A 20,248-nucleotide genomic window follows, 5' to 3' on the forward strand; every position below is an offset into this window, starting at 1 on the left:
GCAAGGTAGCAGTGGGGGAATTAAAAACCAGAGCGTGTCAGGAAGGGACTGAATGTATAATGATAAAGGTAAATTAGTAAAAGGGGTAAAAGCAGGAATAAATTGTCAGAAAACATATTTGAAAGTTCTTTATCTGAATGCACGCAGCATTCGTAACAAAATTGACGAGTTGACGGTACAAATAACTACACATGGGTATGATCTGGTGGCCATTACGGAAACATGGCTGCAAGATAATCATGACTGGGAACTAAACATACAAGGGTATTTGACAATTAGGAAGGACAGACAGGAAGGAAAGGGAGGTGGGGTTGCTATGTTAATCAAGGATGGAATCACTGCAATAGTCAGAAATGATATTGGGTCAAAGGATCAGGATAGTGAAATAGTTTGGGTGGAGATAAGGAATAATAAGGGGAAAAAGTCACTAGTGGGCGTAGTCTATAGGCCTCCTAACAGTTGCAACTCTGTTGGTCGGAGTATAAATCAGGAAATAGTTGGGGCTTGTAATAAGGAAACAGCTATAATCATGGGGGATTTTAACTTTCATATTGAATGGACTAATCAAATTGGGCATGGCAGCCTTGAGGAAGAGTTCATAGAGTGTATTAGGGATGGGTTCCTTGAGCAGTATGTAACTGAACCAACCAGGGGGCAGGCAATCTTAGATCTAGTCCTGTGTAATGAGACAGGATTAATAAAAAATGTCCTAGTAAAGGATCGACTTGGAATGAGTGACCATAATATGGTTGAATTCCAAATTCAGTTTGAGGATGAGAGAGTTGGATCTCAAACCAGCATACTGAGCTTAAATAAAGGAGACGATGAAGGTATGAGAGCTGAATTGACTAAAGTGGACTGGGAAAACAGATTAAAGTGTAAGATGGTACAAGAGCAGTGGTCTACATTCAAGGAGATATTTCACATCTTTCAAGATAAATATATTCCACTGAGGAAAAAGGGGAGTAAAAGAAAAGACAGCCATCCATGGCTTAGTAAAGTAATAAAGGATAGTATCCGACTGAAAACAAGGGCATATAAAGTAGCCAAATCTAGTGTGAGGATAGAAGATTGGGAAGCATTTAAAAGCCAGCAAACAAGAACTAAAAGATTAATTAAGAAAGGGAAGATAGATTATGAAAGTAAACTAGCAAAAAATATAAAAACAGATAGCAAGAGTTTCTACAGCTATATAAAAAGAAAAAGGGTGGCTAAAGTGAATGTTGGTCCCTTAGAGGATGGGACCGGGAAACTAGTGGTGGGGAACATGGAGATGGCAAAGACGCTGAACAAATATTTTGTATCAGTCTTTACAGTAGAGGACACTAAAAATATCCCAACACTGGACAAACAGGGGGCAAAGGGGGGGGAGGAGCTAAACACGATTAAGATCACTAAGGAGATGGTACTCAGTAAAATAATGGGACTTAAGGCGGATAAATCCCCCGGACCTGATGGCCTACATCCTCGGGTCTTGAGAGAAGTGGCGGTAGGGATTGTGGATGCATTGGTGATTATTTTCCAGAACTCCCTGGACTCAGGAAAGGTCCCGGCAGATTGGCAAACTGCTAATGTAACACCCTTATTTAAGAAGGGAAATAGACAAAAAGCTGGAAACTATAAACCAGTTAGCCTAACATCTGTGGTTGGCAAAATGTTGGAGTCCATTATTAAGGAAACAGTAACAGAGCATTTGGATAAACATAATTTAATAGGACAGAGTCAGCATGGTTTTATGAAGGGGAAGTCATGTTTGACAAATTTGCTCGAATTCTTTGAGGATGTAACATACAGGGTGGATAAAGGGGAACCAGTGGATGTAGTGTATTTGGACTTCCAAAAGGCATTTGACAAGGTTCCACACAAAAGATTACTGATCAAGATAAGAAATCACGGGATTGGGGGTAAGATTGGCTATCTAACAGAAAACAAAGAGTTGGGATAAATGGTTCATTCTCGGGCTGGCAATCAGTAACTAGTGGTGTTCTGCAGGGGTCAGTGCTGGGACCCCAACTCTGTACAATCTATATTAACGATTTGGAGGAAGAGACCGAGTGCAACATATCCAAGTTTGCCGACGATACAAAGATGGGAGGGAAAGCAGTGAGTGAGGAGGACATAAAAAACCTGCAAAAGGATATAGACAGGCTAAGTGAGTGGGCAGAGATTTGGCAGATGCAATATAATGTTGGAAAGTGTGAGGTTATGCACTTTGGCAGAAAAAATCAAAGAGCAAGTTATTATCTAAATGGAGAGAAACTGCAAAGTGCTGCAGTACAAAGGGATCTGGGGGTCCTGGTGCATGAAACACAAAAAGTTAATATGCAGGTGCAGCAGGTGATCAGGAAGGCCAATGGAATCTTGGCTTTTATTGCAAGGGGGATGGAGTATAAAAACAGGGAAGTCTTGCTGCAGTTATACAGGGTATTGGTGAGGCCACACCTGGAATACTGCGTGCAGTTTTGGTTTCCATATTTAAGAAAATATATACTTGCTCTCGAGGCGGTTCAGAGAAGGTTCACTCGGTTGATTCCGGAGATTAGGGGGTTGACGTATGAGAAAAGGTTGAGTAGGTTGGGACTCTACTCATTGGAGTTCAGAAGAATGAGAGGCGATCTTATCGAAACATATAAGATTATGAGGGGGCTTGATCAGGTGGATGCGGTGAGGATGTTTCCACTGATGGGTGAGACTAGAACTAGGGGGCATAATCTAAGAATAAGGGGCTGCCCTTTCAAAACTGAGATGAGGAGAAACTTCTTCACTCAGAGGGTAGTAAATCTATGGAATTTGCTACCCCAGAGAGCTGTGGAAGCTGCAACATTAAATAAATTTAAAATGGAGATAGACATTTTCCTAGCAGGTAAGGGAATTAGGGGTTACGGGGAGAGGTCAGGGAAGTGGATGTGAGTCTAAATTTGGATCAGCCATGATCCTATTGAATGGCGGAGCAGGCCCGAGGGGCCGTATGGCCTACTCCTGCTCCTACTTCTTATGTTCTTATGTTCTTATTTAAAATACTATTTTAGATTGATTCTCCTCCCCTTAAAAAAAGAGCATTCCTTCTTTGCACAATCATGAATCTAGCAAAACTGAACATTAAATTAATTGCTGCTCCGCTAGACTTGGGCAGACTCTCCTGCAATCCCCATCTCAAAATTGAGTCCCACAGGATTCCCATTCTCGCTCTTCGGTCCCCACCCAGCAAAAAAACTTCACACAACTGTTGAACATAGTAATTAAAATCATTTAACTGCAGACATAACACCGGTAAATGGGACAGAGTCTCATCCTGTGTCTCATACACTGGGTAAGTTGCCACTCCACTCGTCCAATCTTGCACAAGACCGTCATGGTCAACATTCGGTTATGAGCCAATTTGAAATCCAGTTCAATCCACTCTGGACATTTAAAATTCGCCCACACTCCCTTCCAAATCCTGTTGAAGTCCAGCTGTGGGTATATACTCTGCCAAAACTCCTGACCAGCAGGTGTTTTGAATCTCCATTCTCTAAATACCTCATAGAAATCTAAGTATTACAGTTGTCAAATTGGACCAACTCTCCCCCTTTCTCCAGTACAAAGCTTGGAAAAGCAGGACGCATTTTACTTCCTTTGGAGATTTCCGCATTTATTTCTTCCATCCAATCCTGTGGCATTGCCCTCACAATCTTCTCATACATGATTCCTATTGCTTTTCCTTCTACCTCCTGATCCTCCTCCCACACCATGTCCCTCACTATCGCTTCCGGCAACCAACCTGGAATTACCTCGTATAATACATCTTTCACATATATAATACCAGCTTTTATAAAAGCTTGATTAAATAAAACCTCTCCTTCGATGTTGACCCACCTGTTCAAAAATAAGGGCTGTTCTAATAATTCCTCAGCCCCCTTGGGCATAAACTGCATACTCTTTAAAAATTGGGCCCAAGTCTCTACAACCCCCTTATAAAACCTAGGGAGAAGTTTAATCGATTTCAAAAACATATTATTGTATTCCATATACAATATCCCCTGCCCTCCTATCCCACTTCATTTTTAAAAATGCTCAAAACAACTCTTCCAAAAACTTGTATTTGACTTCTGAAGAAATCTCTTCACCCATTTGATTCTAAAGGATTTTTTCTTCAAATCCATATCTGGGAAATTGAGTCCTCCCTGATTTCTCTGTCCAATGATGGTATTGTAAGCCACCAAGGCTGGTTTCCCTTCCCTCACAGAAGCCTCTCGGATGGACTTTTCCTCCCACTCAGGAATATCCTCCACCGTCAATAAGTACCATAGCTTAGATAGCAGGAGAGCTTCTTTCCCATCTTCCCAAAATCTTTTTAATTTTCATAACCTTCAGTTCCCAATTTAATCGATCCACTTCATCCCTGTCTTTCTTGCACCCCATATGCACCCGCAGAACTTCCAAAACCTCCACCACCTTAAAGGGATATTCCCCCAACCATTCCCCCCTACCCTTTCCTGCAACCAGGCATTGGGACTTACTATCATTCACTCTGGCTCCTGAAGCTCTACAATATTCCTCCACTACATCCATAGCTTTCCTCACTGACTCCCCATTTCTCAATGTTAAAGTTGGCATCTGCATATTGGTGTATCACCGATACCAGCCCAGAACTGGGGACCACAATCCCAACTACACCTTGTTTCTTTCGCATCATGTAACCTAATGGTTCTGCTACCAATGTGTACAACAATGGGGACAGGGGACAACCCTGTCTCACTGATCTCTGTATTGGAAAATACTTGGATAAAAAACCATTACATTTAATACAGCTAAATATGTTTGAATAAAAAGTCCTTATCCACTCAATGAAATTTTTCCCAAAACCAAATGCTTCCAAAACCTTCAATAAAAACTCATGAGAGATCCTATCAAAGGCTTTCTCCTGATCTATCTTTAATACATAAGCCTCCTTCCCACTCTCTTCCATGAGCTCTATCGTGTCTCGGATTGAGACCACAGAGTCTGCGATGTCCTGGCTTATGACACCATAGGACTGAGGGTGCAAAACTATCTGCGGCAACACCTCCTTCATGCAATTTGCCATAACCCTCGCCAAGATCTTATAATCCACATTTAATAATGTGATGGGCCTCCAATTCTTCAGAACCCTTCTATCCCCTTTATTTTTTATAAGCGAAGCTTATGATACCTCTCCTCATAGATGGGGCCAGGCTTCCCTCAATTTTAATTTCCTTAAAATCTTCTAAGAGCAATGGATTAAAATCTCGAAAAATTCTTTATAAAATTTTGCACTTAGTCCATCGGACCCTGGACTTTTCCCCCCCTTCATTCCACTTATTGCTACTTTTATTTCCGCTAATCCTACTTCTTTGTCACACACGCTTCTCTCATCCTCCTTTAAACCCTCTTCAATAAAAGCAGTAACCTTCTCCATTGCCGTATTGGAAATGTCTTCTTTTGTATATAACTCTTGATAAAAGCTGCTAGCCACCTCTAAAATCGCCCCACTTTCATTAATGATCTTCTCCCCAACCTTCAACTCTCCAATTAATGAAAATCTCTGTCGCAGCTTCTCCTGCTCTAGAAAATAACTAGTGCATCTTTCGCCCTGCAATGCATCTCTAGCCTTTGCACGGAGAATGGCCCCCTTGCATTTTTCAGCTTGCAATAATTCCCACTCTTCCTTTAGCACCCGGAACTTAGTCTCAGCTCCCTTATCCACTCTGTCAACTGCTTTACAGACATCCGTAAACCTTTTGTTTAGATTCTCTTCTCGACGCCGGTTAGCTGCCGCTCTCTCTTTCCCATAACGTACCAAAAAAACTTTTACCTCAAATTTGAAATTGTCCCACCAAACTCTTCTTTCTTTCAAGAACAAAGGTTCCTTCCGAGCATTCTTTATTATATTTAAAATCCCTTCTTTATAAGCAATTTCTTTCAGGTATTGATTGTTTAAAATCCACAGCCCTGAACCGATCTTAACTCTGCTGTTCCTAATTCTAAGAACCAAAGCCGAGTGGTCACTAAAAAATACTTTCTTATAATAAATCTCCATCACCTCCGAACTTAACACTTCCCACATTAACACAAAATCTATTCGGCTCTGTTTTAAAACTTCACCCACCCAACCTGTTCTGGAGAACTCCCTTTTTATGGGGTTCCGGTCCCTCCATAAGTCTCTCAAATTTAAATTTGCCATCATTTTTAAAATCATCCCGCTGGAGTTATCATCCTTAAAGGTCATTTGGGCTGAAATGTCCATCCGAGATAAAAATACATTAAAGTCCCCCACTATACAAGGATTTTCCACCTCTGCCACTTCAGTGAATAACCCTTGAAAAAACTTGTGAGGCTTGCAATGGTCGTTCGGTGCATAGATATTAAAGAGATCGCAATTAAATTCCTCCATTTTTACCCTTAGCCATAAAAATTTCCCCTCAGTGTCCTTGTCCACCAAGGCAACGTTCTCTTTTATGGACGGACTCACCAAAACAGCCACCCCTCTACGGTTATTGTTTGCACAACTTGCAAACGCCTCTCCCTTCCAAACCTTCTGATCTCCTTCTAGGATATCCTCATCCCAAAAGGTTTCTTGCAGACACAAGTCCGTACCTTTAAAACCCTGCAACAACTGCTGCAATTTCTTCTCACCCCTCAGTCCGTTACACATTAATCGAGACCAATGTAATGGATGTGCCTCAATAAATCCGAGACTCGATGTTAGCGAAACAAAACAAGGCTTTTATTGACTTAGAAGGTAACACACAGAGGAGAATGTATCTTCCATCCAGCGGTCTGCCGTACTGGATGTGCTGCAGGCTGGGCCAGCTTACATAGGAGCCAGGTATGGGCGGAGCCCTACACACAGTACAATACAATGGAAATGAAACTGAAACCAACCACAGTCACAGGCAGAGAAATACTGATGAGTGATGAATGGAATATTTCATCACATTCACCCCTTCTATAGATTTAGTCTGTTCGGGGGTTTGATAGTCCTCTGCGACCGACGTGGCTGTTGTGGTGCCGCGGGTGTCGGCTGGGTGTCCCTGGTGGCCTCCTGGGTCTCTGCCGGGGGTGCCGCCAGGGTTGTTGAAGGGGTAGTTGGTGGGGGTACCGTTGGTCGATGTTCTTCCGGGGGTGATGAAAGAGTAGTGGGTGGGTAAGAGTTGCTGTGGTCGTTGTTGCTGCTGTTGTCGTGGTTGTTGTCGTTACCGGCTGGGGCGACGTCTTTTATGGACACGGTGTCCTCCCTTCCGTCGGCCTGCCGGACATACGCGTATTGGGGGTTGGCGTGGAGTAGGTGCACTGACTCCACGAGAGGGTCCATCTTGTGGCCCCTCACATGCCTTCGCATGAATACCGGACCTGGGGTGGAGAGCCATGACGGCATGGATACGCCTGAGGTGGATTTCCGGGGAAAGACAAGCATTCGCTCGTGAGGCGTGGCATTAGTGGCAGTACACAATAGCGACCGTATCGAATGGAGCACATCTGGGAGGACTTCCTGCCAGCGGGAGATAGGGAGGCCTTTGGTCCTTAGAGCTAGAGTGACTGCTTTCCATACTGTCCCGTTCTCTCGCTCCACTTGACCGTTACCCCGGGGGTTGTAGCTGGTGGTACGGCTCATGGCGATCCCCCTGGACAGCATGTACTGGCGTAGCTCTTCACTAATGAAGGACGCCCCCCTATCCATATGGATGTAGCTCGGCATACCGAACAGGCAGAACAGGCTGTTGAGGCATTTAATGACCGTGGCGCTGGTCATGTCTGGGCAGGGGAAGGCGAATGGGAAGCGAGAGTATTCGTCCACAATGTTCAGGAAGTAAACATTGCGGTCGACGGACGGGAGGGGGCCCTTGAAATCTAAGCTGAGCCGCTCAAAGGGCCGTGTAGCTTTGATTAAGTGGGCTCTATCTGGGCGGTAGAACCGAGGCTTGCACTCAGCGCAAGTGCGACAGTTCCTGGTCAGGGACCGAACTTCCTCAATCGAGTAGGGTAAGTTGCGGAACTTTATGAAGTGGAACAGCCGCGTGACCCCTGGGTGGCAGAGGTCATTGTGGAGGGTCTGTAGCCGATCCCCGGTGGCGCTGGCACACATCCCTCGTGAGAGGGCATCGGGGGATTCGTTAAGGGCCCCTGGCCGGTAAATGATGTCATAATCGAAGGTGGAGAGCTCGATCCGCCACCTAAGAATCTTATCATTTTTACTCTTCCCCCTCTGTTTATTATTGAACATAAACGCTACCGACTGCTGGTCGGTAAGTAGGGTGAAGCGTTTGCCGGCTAGGTAGTGGCGCCAGTGGCGCACTGCCTCCACGATGGCTTGGGCCTCCTTTTCTACGGAGGAGTGTCTGATCTCGGGCCCTTGGAGGGTCCTCGAGAAGAAAGCTACGGGCCGCCCCGCCTGGTTGAGGGTGGCCGCCAAGGCAAAGTCAGACGCATCACTTTCCACTTGAAAGGGAGTGTTCTCGTCCACTGCCTGTAGCGTGGCCCATTCAATATCCTGCTTAATGCTTTTGAAGGCGGCATGGGCCTCAGCAGAGAGCGGAAAAGAGGATGCTTTCAAGAGGGGGCGGGCTTTGTCGGAGTAGTTGGGGACCCATTGGGAATAATAAGAAAATAACCCCAGGCACCTTTTCAGGGCTTTGGGAGTGTTGGGCAGGGGCAGCTCCCGTAGGGGGCGCAATCGGTTGGGGTCTGGTCCGATTTCCCCATTCTCCACCACGCTGCCTAGTATGCAGAGGCGCGTGGTGTTGTAAACGCACTTGTCCTCGTTGTAGGTGAGGTTGAGTTTTTGTGCGGTTTTCAGGAACCTCTCGAGGTTCGAGTCGTGATCCTGCTGGTTGTGACCACAGATGGTGACGTTGTCGAGGTAGGGGAAGGTTGCCTGCAAGTGGTGGTCATCGACCATGCGGTCCATCTCCCTCTGGAAGACCGAGACCCCATTCGTCACCCCAAAGGGGACTCTGAGGAATTGGTAGAGGCGTCCGTTCGCCTTGAAGGCGGTGTACGGGCGGTCCTCTGGTCTGATAGGGAGCTGGTGGTACGCTGACTTGAGGTCGATGGTGGAGAACACCCGGTATTGGGCGATTTGGTTCACCATTTCTGATATGCGGGGTAGCGGGTAGGCGTCTAGTTGGGTGTACCTGTTGATCGTTTGGCTATAGTCGATCACCATCCATTTCTTCCCGCTACCCCTTACCACCACCACTTGGGCGCGCCACGGGCTATTGCTGCGTTCAATAATGCGCTCTTTCAGGAGCCTGTCTACCTCGGTCGCGATAAACCGCCTGTCCTCCCAGCTGTACCTCCTGCTTTTGGTCGCTATTGGCCGGCAGTTAGGGGTAAGGTTCGCGAATAGCGAAGGCGGCTTTACCTTCAGGGTAGCCAGACCACACACTGTGAGGGGCGGCTGGGACCCACCGTAATTGAGCGTGATGCTTTGGTGGTAGCACTGGAAATCCAGGCCCAAGATCACGCTCGCACATAGATTCTTCATGATTAATACTTTAAAATTATCGTATACGGTTCCGTTAATGGACAATTGTACCGTGCAGTAACCCATAATGGTTGATGTCTGGGTTTTATCAGCCATAGAGATGGTACCCCGAGTAGGGACCACCTTTAGGGAGAGTTGTACCAGTTCAGGGTGGATAAAACTTTCCGTGCTTCCACTGTCAATTAAACATTTAACCCTGCACCCGTTTACCTCGATGTCCACCATTGATTTGGATAGCGGGTGCGGCCTGGTCTGGTCCACTGTGACCGATGCCACTGTAGGGCCCTGATCGAGACAAGATGGCGTCCACGCTGTCTGCTCACAAGATGGCGGACCCCACGAGGTCGGGCAAGATGGCGTCCAAGATGGCCGCTCCCACGGCGCACACGCGGCGGTGGCGGGTTTTCCGGCGGGGTTCCCTCTGCACACCTTCCCGAAGTGCCCCTTCTTACCGCACTTAAAGCAGGTGGTGTCTTTCGCCGGGCACAGGTTTCTGGTGTGCTTCGGCTGCCCGCAGAAGTGGCAGTTGGGTCCCCGATGCGTCGCGGCTGTCGTAGGGCTTCTGGGGGGAGAGCGGGGCCCCGACGGTGTCGGTCTGCCGGGCGGGGAAGATGCTTTCCAAGATGGCGGTGCCCTTGGTGCACACGTGGCGGCGTGGACGGCGCGGGCTGAAGAGTAGGCGTCCGAGTTTCTCTGGGCCACATCCAGGGATCGTGCTGTGTCCGCAGCCTGTTTCAGGTCCAATCCCGTTTTTTCCAGCAGTCTCTGCCGGATGTAAGTGGAGCTGAGGCCTGTGATAAAGGCATCGCGAAGAAGCTCGTCAGTGTACACTGCGGCTTTTACATCTTGGCACTTGCAGTCTTTGCCAAGCGTTTTCAGGGTGCCTAGGAACTCCTCCACCGATTCCCCAGGTCGCTGTGCGCGAGTAGCGAGCAGATGCCTAGCATACACCTCATTCGTAGGCTGCTGGTAATGCGTCTTTAAGATGTCGCAGGCGGCCGGGTACGTGTCGGTGTCTTGGATGAGGGGGTAAACCCGGTGGCTTACCCAATTCCGCAGAATTCCGAGTTTCATACTCGCAGCGTCCGTAGCGTCTTTGACGGCTGCGGAATTGTCCAGGAAGAATTGCATACACATAAACCAGTGTCCGAAGCGTGCCGATGCGTCCGAAGCATGCTGGTCCAAATCCAAACGTTCGGGTTTCAAGAGTTGATCCATTGTGTTGAAAATTAAGTCAATAAAATTGATGTGCCTCAATAAATCCGAGACTCGATGTTAGCGAAACAAAACAAGGCTTTTATTGACTTAGAAGGTAACACACAGAGGAGAATGTATCTTCCATCCAGAGGTCTGCCGTACTGGATGTGCTGCAGGCTGGGCCAGCTTACATAGGAGCCAGGTATGGGCGGAGCCCTACACACAGTACAATACAATGGAAATGAAACTGAAACCAACCACAGTCACAGGCAGAGAAATACTGATGAGTGATGAATGGAATATTTCATCACAGTAATCATGGCTCCGAAGAAGGGAAGTATGCCTGATAGTCTCCCCATCATTTAACCTCTGGCCCTTTCCTCCTCTTATGCTCCTTCCCAACTTTTCGGCCAGCTGTTGCTTTTTCCTGCAGCTTCCGACTAAATTTCACCTCCTGTTTGAACCTTCCCTGCTGTTTCAGCCTCTTCCTTGCATTAAGTTTGGGCAAGGAGCTGCCCTTTCTCCCTCCTTCTGCCCCTCACTAACCTTTCCCTTTCCACATGATGCCACCCCACCCTCCACTTCCATGTCTCTGTCCCCCTCTAATTCCTCACTCTCAAGCTCTTCTGTAACCCTCTGTGCCTGCTCCCCATCATATACATAATCCTGCTCCCTGTCTCTCACAGAGAGTCTTCCTGCTATCGTGGTTTCTCCAACCGTGCCGTTCCCTTCGACCTCTGACCCTTGCTCCCTGATCCTTCTCTCTCTGGGACAATGGCGCACCTATATTGCTCCCTTCTGCCGTCTTTGGCTCACCGCTCCCATCCTGCTGCCCCTTTAAGGCTCCTGCCTCTTGCACCTTCTCCTTGTCTTGCCCCCTCCTGCTCACCGAGATATCCGACTCACTGTCTTTCTTTGGAGTACTTACATTGACCACGCACCCCGCTCCCACCCATTCTCCCCCCACGGACACCAGATTCTTTAGAGAGAGCTGAACCATATTAAGGCTCGAGTCTGCACTCGACCCTTGCTGCCCTCTGCTGTCTTTGTTCTTTTCCACTGCACTTGGCGTGTTTTCCACCATCTCCATCCTGTTCTCTGCTCTGCAATTTTCTGCCTCTTCCTGTGCTCTTTTCTCCTTCAATTTACCAGCTGTGTCCTCTGACTGCTCCGCTCCTCCGGCTGTTCCACTCACACCTCCTGCTCCTTCTCCCATCTCCTCGTCACTCATAGAGCTTCCTTCTGCCTCACACTCACAGCAGGTGGGGCCTTTGTGACACACCCCACAGCTCTCCGCCTTGCAGCTCCGAGCAATGTGTCCAGACTCGCCACAATTATAACAGTACAAGTCTGGACAGTTTCTTACAAGATGGTCATTGTCAAGACAATAATAACAAACCTTCACTTGGTTATCATGCAATACTCGGAAGTACTGCACTCCTTCCATTGTCTCGAATTTCATGCTGTACGGTAATGAATTTACCCCCTCTGGGAACTGCACCTTTACATACCGGGTGCCATCTGCTACCCGTATTCCTGGATAGTATCTCCTCTTTATTGCTGAGCAAATTTTAATGTCCCACGACTCCAACTTTTTGATTAGCACATCTGGCAAGTTTAAGAATGAGACCACCACCTCTTCCGAATATAGCAGAGATACCTCCAAGAACTTATCGCCAACTTTCAAACTGAGTAAAAGTCTTTCCACCTCTTCTCGGCCACTGACCGTCACCTCGAACCCAACATTCGGCTTTGGTCGGCAGGCAAAGCAGCTTCCCTCGCCACAGTCCTCATGTATATCATGGATAATATCCCAAGCTCGTATCTCCTTATCCTCACACTGAAACACCACCGAGTTTTCTTTTCCAAACCTCCTGGGGTCCCAGCCCATATCTTTGGGCCTTTTTCTTTCCTTTCCAACCACAGTTTCTCCCCTAATTAAATTCATCTTGGGAAAACTGTCCTCTGAGGGGCCCAGCACCCCGGACCCCTCAGCAACCATCTGGCTGTTGTTTATGGGCCAAAAAGGCCCTAAAACCTGAAAAAAAACACCACCAACTTTTTACAAACTCACTCCAACTCCCTGCAGCAAACAGGCAACCAGTAACACCTGCTCACTCCTGGCCCCTCCCACCTAGAGAGTGCTACCCACTGAGCCATGGCTGACACTTGCACATGGAGCTGGTAAAAACACCAGGAGCTGGAATTTCCTCCGTTACTCTGTCTGAAAGCAGCAGGGCAGCAGTGGAAAATGAGACTAATTCAGGCCTATGGCCACAATCCCGCCCTAACATCAATTTCCCTCCCCCCTCTCACCAGGATGACTGCTGGCTGCCCCTTTCCCTCAGCCTCATGTTTGGATCCCTTCATGGCCTTGCCCCTACCTGTTAGATCCGTGTATCTTGATGTTGTGTGTCCTTCAATAATTAGACAAGAGACTGCAGGGAACAATCAACAGGTGTTTACTGGATGAGGGTTACTCTAAAACTAAACTGTACAGATCCCTACTCAGGGTTTATATACAGGTGTGGTCACTGCCGGTACTACAGTATACAGGAGCTGTAAAAAGTAGTTCTCTCCTTAAAGGTACATACACTACAATTCCTCCCCTTTTAGATTAACAGTACCATAACATTCATTTAACAATTAAATATCAACTAATTACAATTAATACTTTTAACATGCAACATTAACTGAAAGTAGTCTATTTATAAATTCAGTCTTGGGGCGGCTTCCTGATCCTTTCTGGATAGCACCTTTCCTGAGTGTCTTGCTCTTGGTGCGGAGGCGATTCTGGCCCCCTGTCGTCGGTTGGTTCATCAGCTTCCGATGCTACTGTTTCTGGGGTAGATGCTACCTGTATGTCGGGTTCATCACCAGGTATGCGAGACATGGGGTTGACTCGTTCCTGTGACTCTAGGATCTGGTCAACATGGCGTCTCACAATGTTCTCCCCAACATCCACTTTGTACATTAGTGGCCCCTGCCGTGTGCATATCGTTCCTGGTTGCCATTTCTCTGTTCGGTAGTCGCGGGCCAAAACTGGTTGCCCTACATTGAAGCTCCTTGTCGGCTTCTCATTGATGTGCTGAAATTGCTTATTCTCAACATCTCTTCGTACATTTGGTCTGAACAAATCCAGACGAGATCTCAACCTTCGGTTAAAGAACATCATGGCCGGGGTCTGGTTGGTGACTGCATGTGTCGCATTTCTGTAGGCTAACAGGAAATTGTCCACCTTATGTTGCAGTGGAATGTCATCATCGCACATGGCCCTTACTGCTTTTTTAAAGGTTTGTACGAACCTCTCAGCCAATCCATTTGTGGCTGGATGATACGGGGCGGATGTGTAATGCCTTACCCCATTCCTTTTCATAAATCTTCGAAACTATTCGGACACAAACTGTGGTCCGTTATCAGAGCAAATCTGCTCTGGCAAGCCGTTCCTGGCAAATATGGTCCGTAGGACGGCAATAGTTTTCTCCGTGGTGGTGGAGGACATTTTGAACACCTCAGGCCATTTCGAGTGTGCATCCACGGCTATTAAAAACATTGAGTCCATGAATGGACCAGCAAAATCAATATGCACCCATTGCCATGGAGATGAGGGCTACTCCCATGGGTGTAGAGGTGCATGTGGTGGTGCATTTTGGACCTTCTGGCATCCTGAGCAGCTCTTTGTCAGGTCCTCGATTTGCTGATCGATCCCCGGCCACCACACATAAGCCCTAGCAAGGCTTTTCATTTTCACCCCTCCCAGATGGCCTTCGTGAAGCTCATTGAGCACTCTCTCCCTTAACTTGGGTGGAATTACCACTCGGGATCCACACATCAAGGTCCCCTGGCATACTGACAGCTGTTCTCTTCTGGATGAGAATGCTGGCAACAGTGAGTCGCCATGTGCTGGCCATCCCTTCACCGTCAAGTCATATACCCGAGACAGTGTCGGGTCATTTTGGGTCTCCTTCTCTATATCAGCGTTAGTTACTGGCAAGCGTTCAATTATAGTCGAATAAAATATTTCAACAGGGTCCACTGCTGGTGCTTCCTCCGCAGTAGGCAGTGGCAGGCGTGATAGCCCATCAGCGTTTCCATGCTGTTTCGTGCCCTTATACTCGATTTCATATTGGTTCGCCCCTAGAAAAAGGGACCATCTTTGTAGCCATTGCGCAGTCATCACCGGAATGCCCTTCTTTGGATTAAAGATGAAAACAAGTGGTTGGTGGTCAGTCAGCAAGGTGAACTTCTGCCCGTGCAGATAGTGGTTGAACTTTTTCACTCCCCACACTAGGCTGAGGGCCTCCCTGTCAATCTGGACGTAGTTACGCTCGGCTGGGGTTAGTGACCGAGATGCAAAGGCTACTGGCCTCTCCGAGCCGTCCGGGAATTTGTGCGACAGCACCGCTCCAATGCCATCGGGTGATGCATCACACGCCAACCGAATTGGTAGTGCTGGGTTGAAATGAGCCAACACCTCTTTTGATGTGATCAATTCTTTGCACTTCTGGAAAGCTCGTTTACATTCGTCGTTCCACTTCCATGGTACCCCCGTTTGCAGTAGGGTGTTCAGTGGGTGTAGTACTGTAGACAAATTCGGCAAGAACTTATGGTAGTAGTTCACCAGCCCGAGGAACGACCTCAGTTGTGACACATTTTCCGGTGCTGGAGCCTTGACTACTGCCTCAATCTTTTCAGGGGACTTATGTAACCCCTCTTCATCAATAGCGTGGCCACAATACGAGATCTGCCTCTGGAAAAATTTGCATTTGTGGCGATTAGCTTGGAGCCCATATTCCTTCAATCTAGTGAGCACCTGCTCCAGGTTGGCGAGATGATCACTGTAATTTTCGCACGTGACCAGGGTATCATCCAAATAACACTGGGTCCCTGGAATCCCTTGCAGGACTTGATCCATTGCCCTTTGCCAAATAGCCGGAGCTGATGCTACCCCGAACACCAGCCGGTTGTATTGATAGAGACCTTTATGAGTGTTGACCGTGAGGTACTGTTTCGAGGCTTCTTCTACCTCCATTTGCAGGTACGCCTGGGTCAGATCAATCTTAGTGAAGCATTTCCCTCCAGATAGCGAGGCGAAAATATCTTCAATCCGCAGAAGCGGCTATTGTACCGTGTGAAGGATTGGGTTCACTGTCACCTTAAAGTCCCCACATATGCGAACCTTCTTTGGTTCCCCAGGCGTATCACTCAACGACCTCTTCATTACAGGAACGATGGGTGTAGCCCACTCGCTCCAGTCCACTTTGGACAGTACTCCTGAATGTTCCAAACCTTCCAGCTCTGCTTCGACGGCTGGGCGGATCGCATAAGGCACCGCTCTGGCCTTAAAACATTTTGGGCTTGCATTTTCCTCTATTTTGATCGTCGCTGTTATGCCTTTTAGTGTTCCGAGTCCCTCCTGGAACACTTCTTGTGCGTCAGTTAGTATTTATGACAGCCGCCCAGGTGTGACGTCGTCATCCTTTTTGGCATCTACAGTCAGTGCTTGTATGGAATGCCAATCTAGCTGTATCTTCCGGATCCATTCACGTTCTAGTAGTGGTGGTCCTCCATCTGACAATACATATAGGTCCATTTTTGGTGTTTCCTTGCCGTTATATATAACGTTCACCCTTATTTTTCCTTTGGGGTAGACTTTTTGCCCCGTGTACGCCTTCAAGACAATCTCTGTATCTCTCAAGGGTATATGTGAGAATAGCCGTTAGTAGTCCCTTCGGTTTATGACTGTTAGGGCTGATCCTGTGTCCAATTCCATTTTCACTTGGACTCCGGCTGTCTTGAGCGTGACCCAGATAGTTTGGTGATCCTCCGTTTTGATTACATTATGTAGTTTCAGACAACCCAGCTCCTTGCTTCCGGAGTCTGTATCACTTTTCTGTTCGTCTGAACTACTCTCCGTCACCTTATGTACCTTCTTGTACTTCTCCTGTGGAGATTTCTTGCTGCTGGTTTTCTTTCCCGACCTGCAGACTCTTGCTATGTGTCCTACTTTTCCACACTGTCTGCACACTTTGTCCTTGAACCAGCAATCATTATGGTCGTGTGTTGTTCTGCCGCAGCGATAGTACTTCACTGTTCCGTATGACATTTCATTTGTGCCATATTCTTGTGGTCTCCATTGTATCTCTGCAGCGCCCCGTGCTGCTGCTTCGTGTGATACTGCCATGCTGAAAGCCTTGTCCAGCGTAAGATCCTTTTCTGATAGAAGCCGTTTCTGGGTTCCTTCACTTTGAAGCCCACACACAAACTTGTCCCTTAAAGTATCTGCTAGTCCCGTTCCAACCTGGCAGTGTTTCGATAGCTTGTGCAGTTCCGTTAAATACTCAGCATTGCTTTCATCTTTATGCTGGTTCCTTTTGTGAAACTTAAATCTTTCTGCTATCAGCAGCGGTGTGGGGTTTAAGTGGTCCTGGAGGATTGACACTATGTTTTCAAAATCCTTTTCCACTGGCTTCTCTGGGGTTACTAGGCTTCGCAGTAAGCCATACGTTTTTGCTCCCATTGAATTCAACAATACCAGTGCTTTCCTGTCATCTCGCACTTCATTCGCCTTGCAGTACACTTCTATGCGTTCGACACATGTCGTCCAATCTTCGACTTCATTGTCGAACGCTGTGACACTGCCACTCTTCGGCATCCCTGGGTGTGGTTAGACTGGCTCAAAATGGCGTCTCCCGCCCTCTCCCTTCATCTCCGCTGTGGCTCAAAATGGCGTCTCCCGCGCTCTCCCTTCTTCTCCGCTGCGGCTCAAAATGGCATCTCCCGCGCTTTCCTTTCTTCCCCGCTAACGCTGCTCGGCCCTTGATCACCGGCTGTGCTCTGCGTGTTTTCCTGTGCGCCGCTCTCTCTCGTTGACGCTGCTCGGCCCTTGAACACCGGCTACGCTCTGCTCTCTCTCGTTGATGCCGCTCGGTCCTTAACACCCGCTGCGCCTTGTGCGCTCTACCCTCTCTCTTCTCCCGTCGACGCCGCTCGGTCCTGAACACCGGCTGCGGCCTGTGCGCTCTACCCTCTCTCTTCTCCCGTCGACGCTGCTCGGCCTTTTTCTGTGCCGTCGGTCGGCTCTAGCCGCCGCTGTCCGGGAAGGGTCTGCGCCGTACCTGTTGCCAGCCCGTTTTGTTGGACCACCGTGACTGGAGAATCAAGCCCAGTTCTCAACAGCCTCCCCTGCGATGCTCAAGTCTCCGCTGGATGGTCGACGCCCGTGCTTCTGGGCTCGGCCTTCTTCTTTCACTGTTCTCCAGGAGCGAAACCCTGGGAGGTGATGCAGAGTTGCAGGTAGGTTTGAATCTTCTCGTCGCCAATGTTAGATCCGTGTATCTTGATGTTGTGTGTCCTTCAATAATTAGACAAGAGACTGCAGGGAACAATCAACAGGTGTTTACTGGATGAGGGTTACTCTAAAACTAAACTGTACAGATCCCTACTCAGGGTTTATATACAGGTGTGGTCACTGCCGGTACTACAGTATACAGGAGCTGTAAAAAGTAGTTCTCCCCTTAAAGGTACATACACTACACTACCTGTCTCTGAAACCCCCACTCCCTGAGCTCCATGCCTCTGACTCTGGCCTACTGTGCACCACCTCCTCCTTTACCCTGTAATTGATGGCCGTGCCTTCAGCTGCCTAGGACTCGTGATGTAGAATTCCTTACCTTAATCACTCTACCACCCGCTCCTCCTTTAAGATCCTCTTTAAAAACCCACTTCTTTCACCAAGCTTTTGGTCATCCCTCCTCTTTTCTCCATCTTTGGCTTGGTGTCCATTTCCTTTAGCTGTGCCTCTCTGAAGCACCTTTCTACATTAACAGTGCTGATAGCGTCATTATACAGCACAGAAAGAGGCCCTTCGGCCCATCGTGTCCACGCTGGCCATCAAACCCTATCTATTCTAATCCCATTTTCCAGCATTCGGTCCGTAGCCTTGTATGCTATGGCGTTTCAAGTGCTCATCCAAATGCTTCTTGAATGTTGTGAGGGTTCCTGCCTCTACCACCCTTTCAGGCAGTGAGTTCCAGATTCCAACCACCCTCTGGGTGAAAAAGTTTTTCCTCAAATCCCATCTAAACCTCATGGCCTAGAAATTCAGTATAGCCACTTTTGGGGCGGTAAAGTCGGGCGGCCGCTAAAGTTTGCGCCCGGCGCAAAGTCGCGCCCCCTTCGCCGATATTCAGTCGCATCGCCCCAAGAGGTTGCTGCTGCGCAAAAACAGGCGATGCACGACTATCTTTAGGCGCTAAGCCGGCGGTGCTGAGCGATACCCCCGAGGCCGGGCGCAGCGCAGGTGCGGCGAGTTCTTGATTGACGGCAGACACTCTGGCGCCGGTCACCTCTTAAAGGGGGAGGGTGGATTTGTTTGCCTGCCACGCCCTGCACACTGAAGCCCTCAACCTAGGCCTGACCACTTCAGCTTCACCTGTACAACGCCCAGGACTATGGAGAAGGCCAGGGAGAGAGCGCAGCGCTTCAGCGACGGTGACCTGAGGCTGCTGGTTGGCGGAGTGGAGCGCAGGCGCCATGTTTTGTTCCCAGAAGGTGGCAAGAGGCCGCTGCCCAGCGCCTACCGGAAAGCCTGGAGGGAGGTCTCAAACAGGGTGTCTTCCAACAGCGTGGTTGCCAGGACTCCTGTGCAATGCTGGAAGAAGTTCAACGACCTCACTCGGGTTGTCAGGGTGAGTACCCTTTCCAGTGTCCTCCTCATCCTTGCATGTGCACCTCACATTATGGGCAAAGGGACCTGAAAGCCCTAATGGCCAGCCCTCATCCAGCAGCTATGGGACTGGCATGAAAATCAATTGCACATTCAGCACTTTACACACTGTCCAAGCTATTCGACCATGGGAGGCATTGCAGACAAGATCAGGGCTACACACTGTACTAGCTATTCGACCATGGGAGGCAGTGCAGACAAGATCAGGGCTACACACTGTACTAGCTATTCGACCATGGGAGGCAGTGCAGACAAGATCAGGGCTACACACTGTACTAGCTATTCGACCATGGGAGGCAGTGCAGACAAGATCAGGGCTACACACTGTACTTAGAGGCCGTCCTTTCTCTTGCAGGCCAAGGTTGCGCACAACCGGCGCAACCAAACTGAGACCGGGGGAGGCCGTCCTGACCTCAAAGAGCTCTCCGACCTCGACCGGCGTGTGGAGCGCATTATGGGAGACCGGCTGATTGGCCCCGTCGCCACTGGAGATGCCGACCCTGTTCTGGGCACCAATGGTAAGGGCATCACCTTTTGGACCTCTCTCGTTCCACTTGCGCATCAGATCAGCATCCTTTGCCACTGTCCGACCAATGCAGTGAATGGCACCACTCATGCCTCCCTCGCTGCCGCCCTGTCCTCACTCTAAAGCTACTCTTGTGCCTTCCTGCTTTCAGATGGTGAATCGCCAGGTGAGGAGGCGGGCCCTCAAACTGCCACTGTCAGCCCTTCGGAAGACGAGGAGGAGGAAGAGGAAGCCGGCCCATCAGTGCCACCCTCAGCCGTGCCAGCCCATGGCGATGTAGGGGACACGTCTTCCCTGGAGGGGAGCCGGGGGG

Source organism: Somniosus microcephalus, chromosome 27 (genome assembly GCF_052327205.1).
Source record: "Somniosus microcephalus isolate GS21.2 chromosome 27, FLI_Smic_1.0, whole genome shotgun sequence".
NCBI classification, from domain to species: Eukaryota; Metazoa; Chordata; class Chondrichthyes; order Squaliformes; family Somniosidae; genus Somniosus; species Somniosus microcephalus.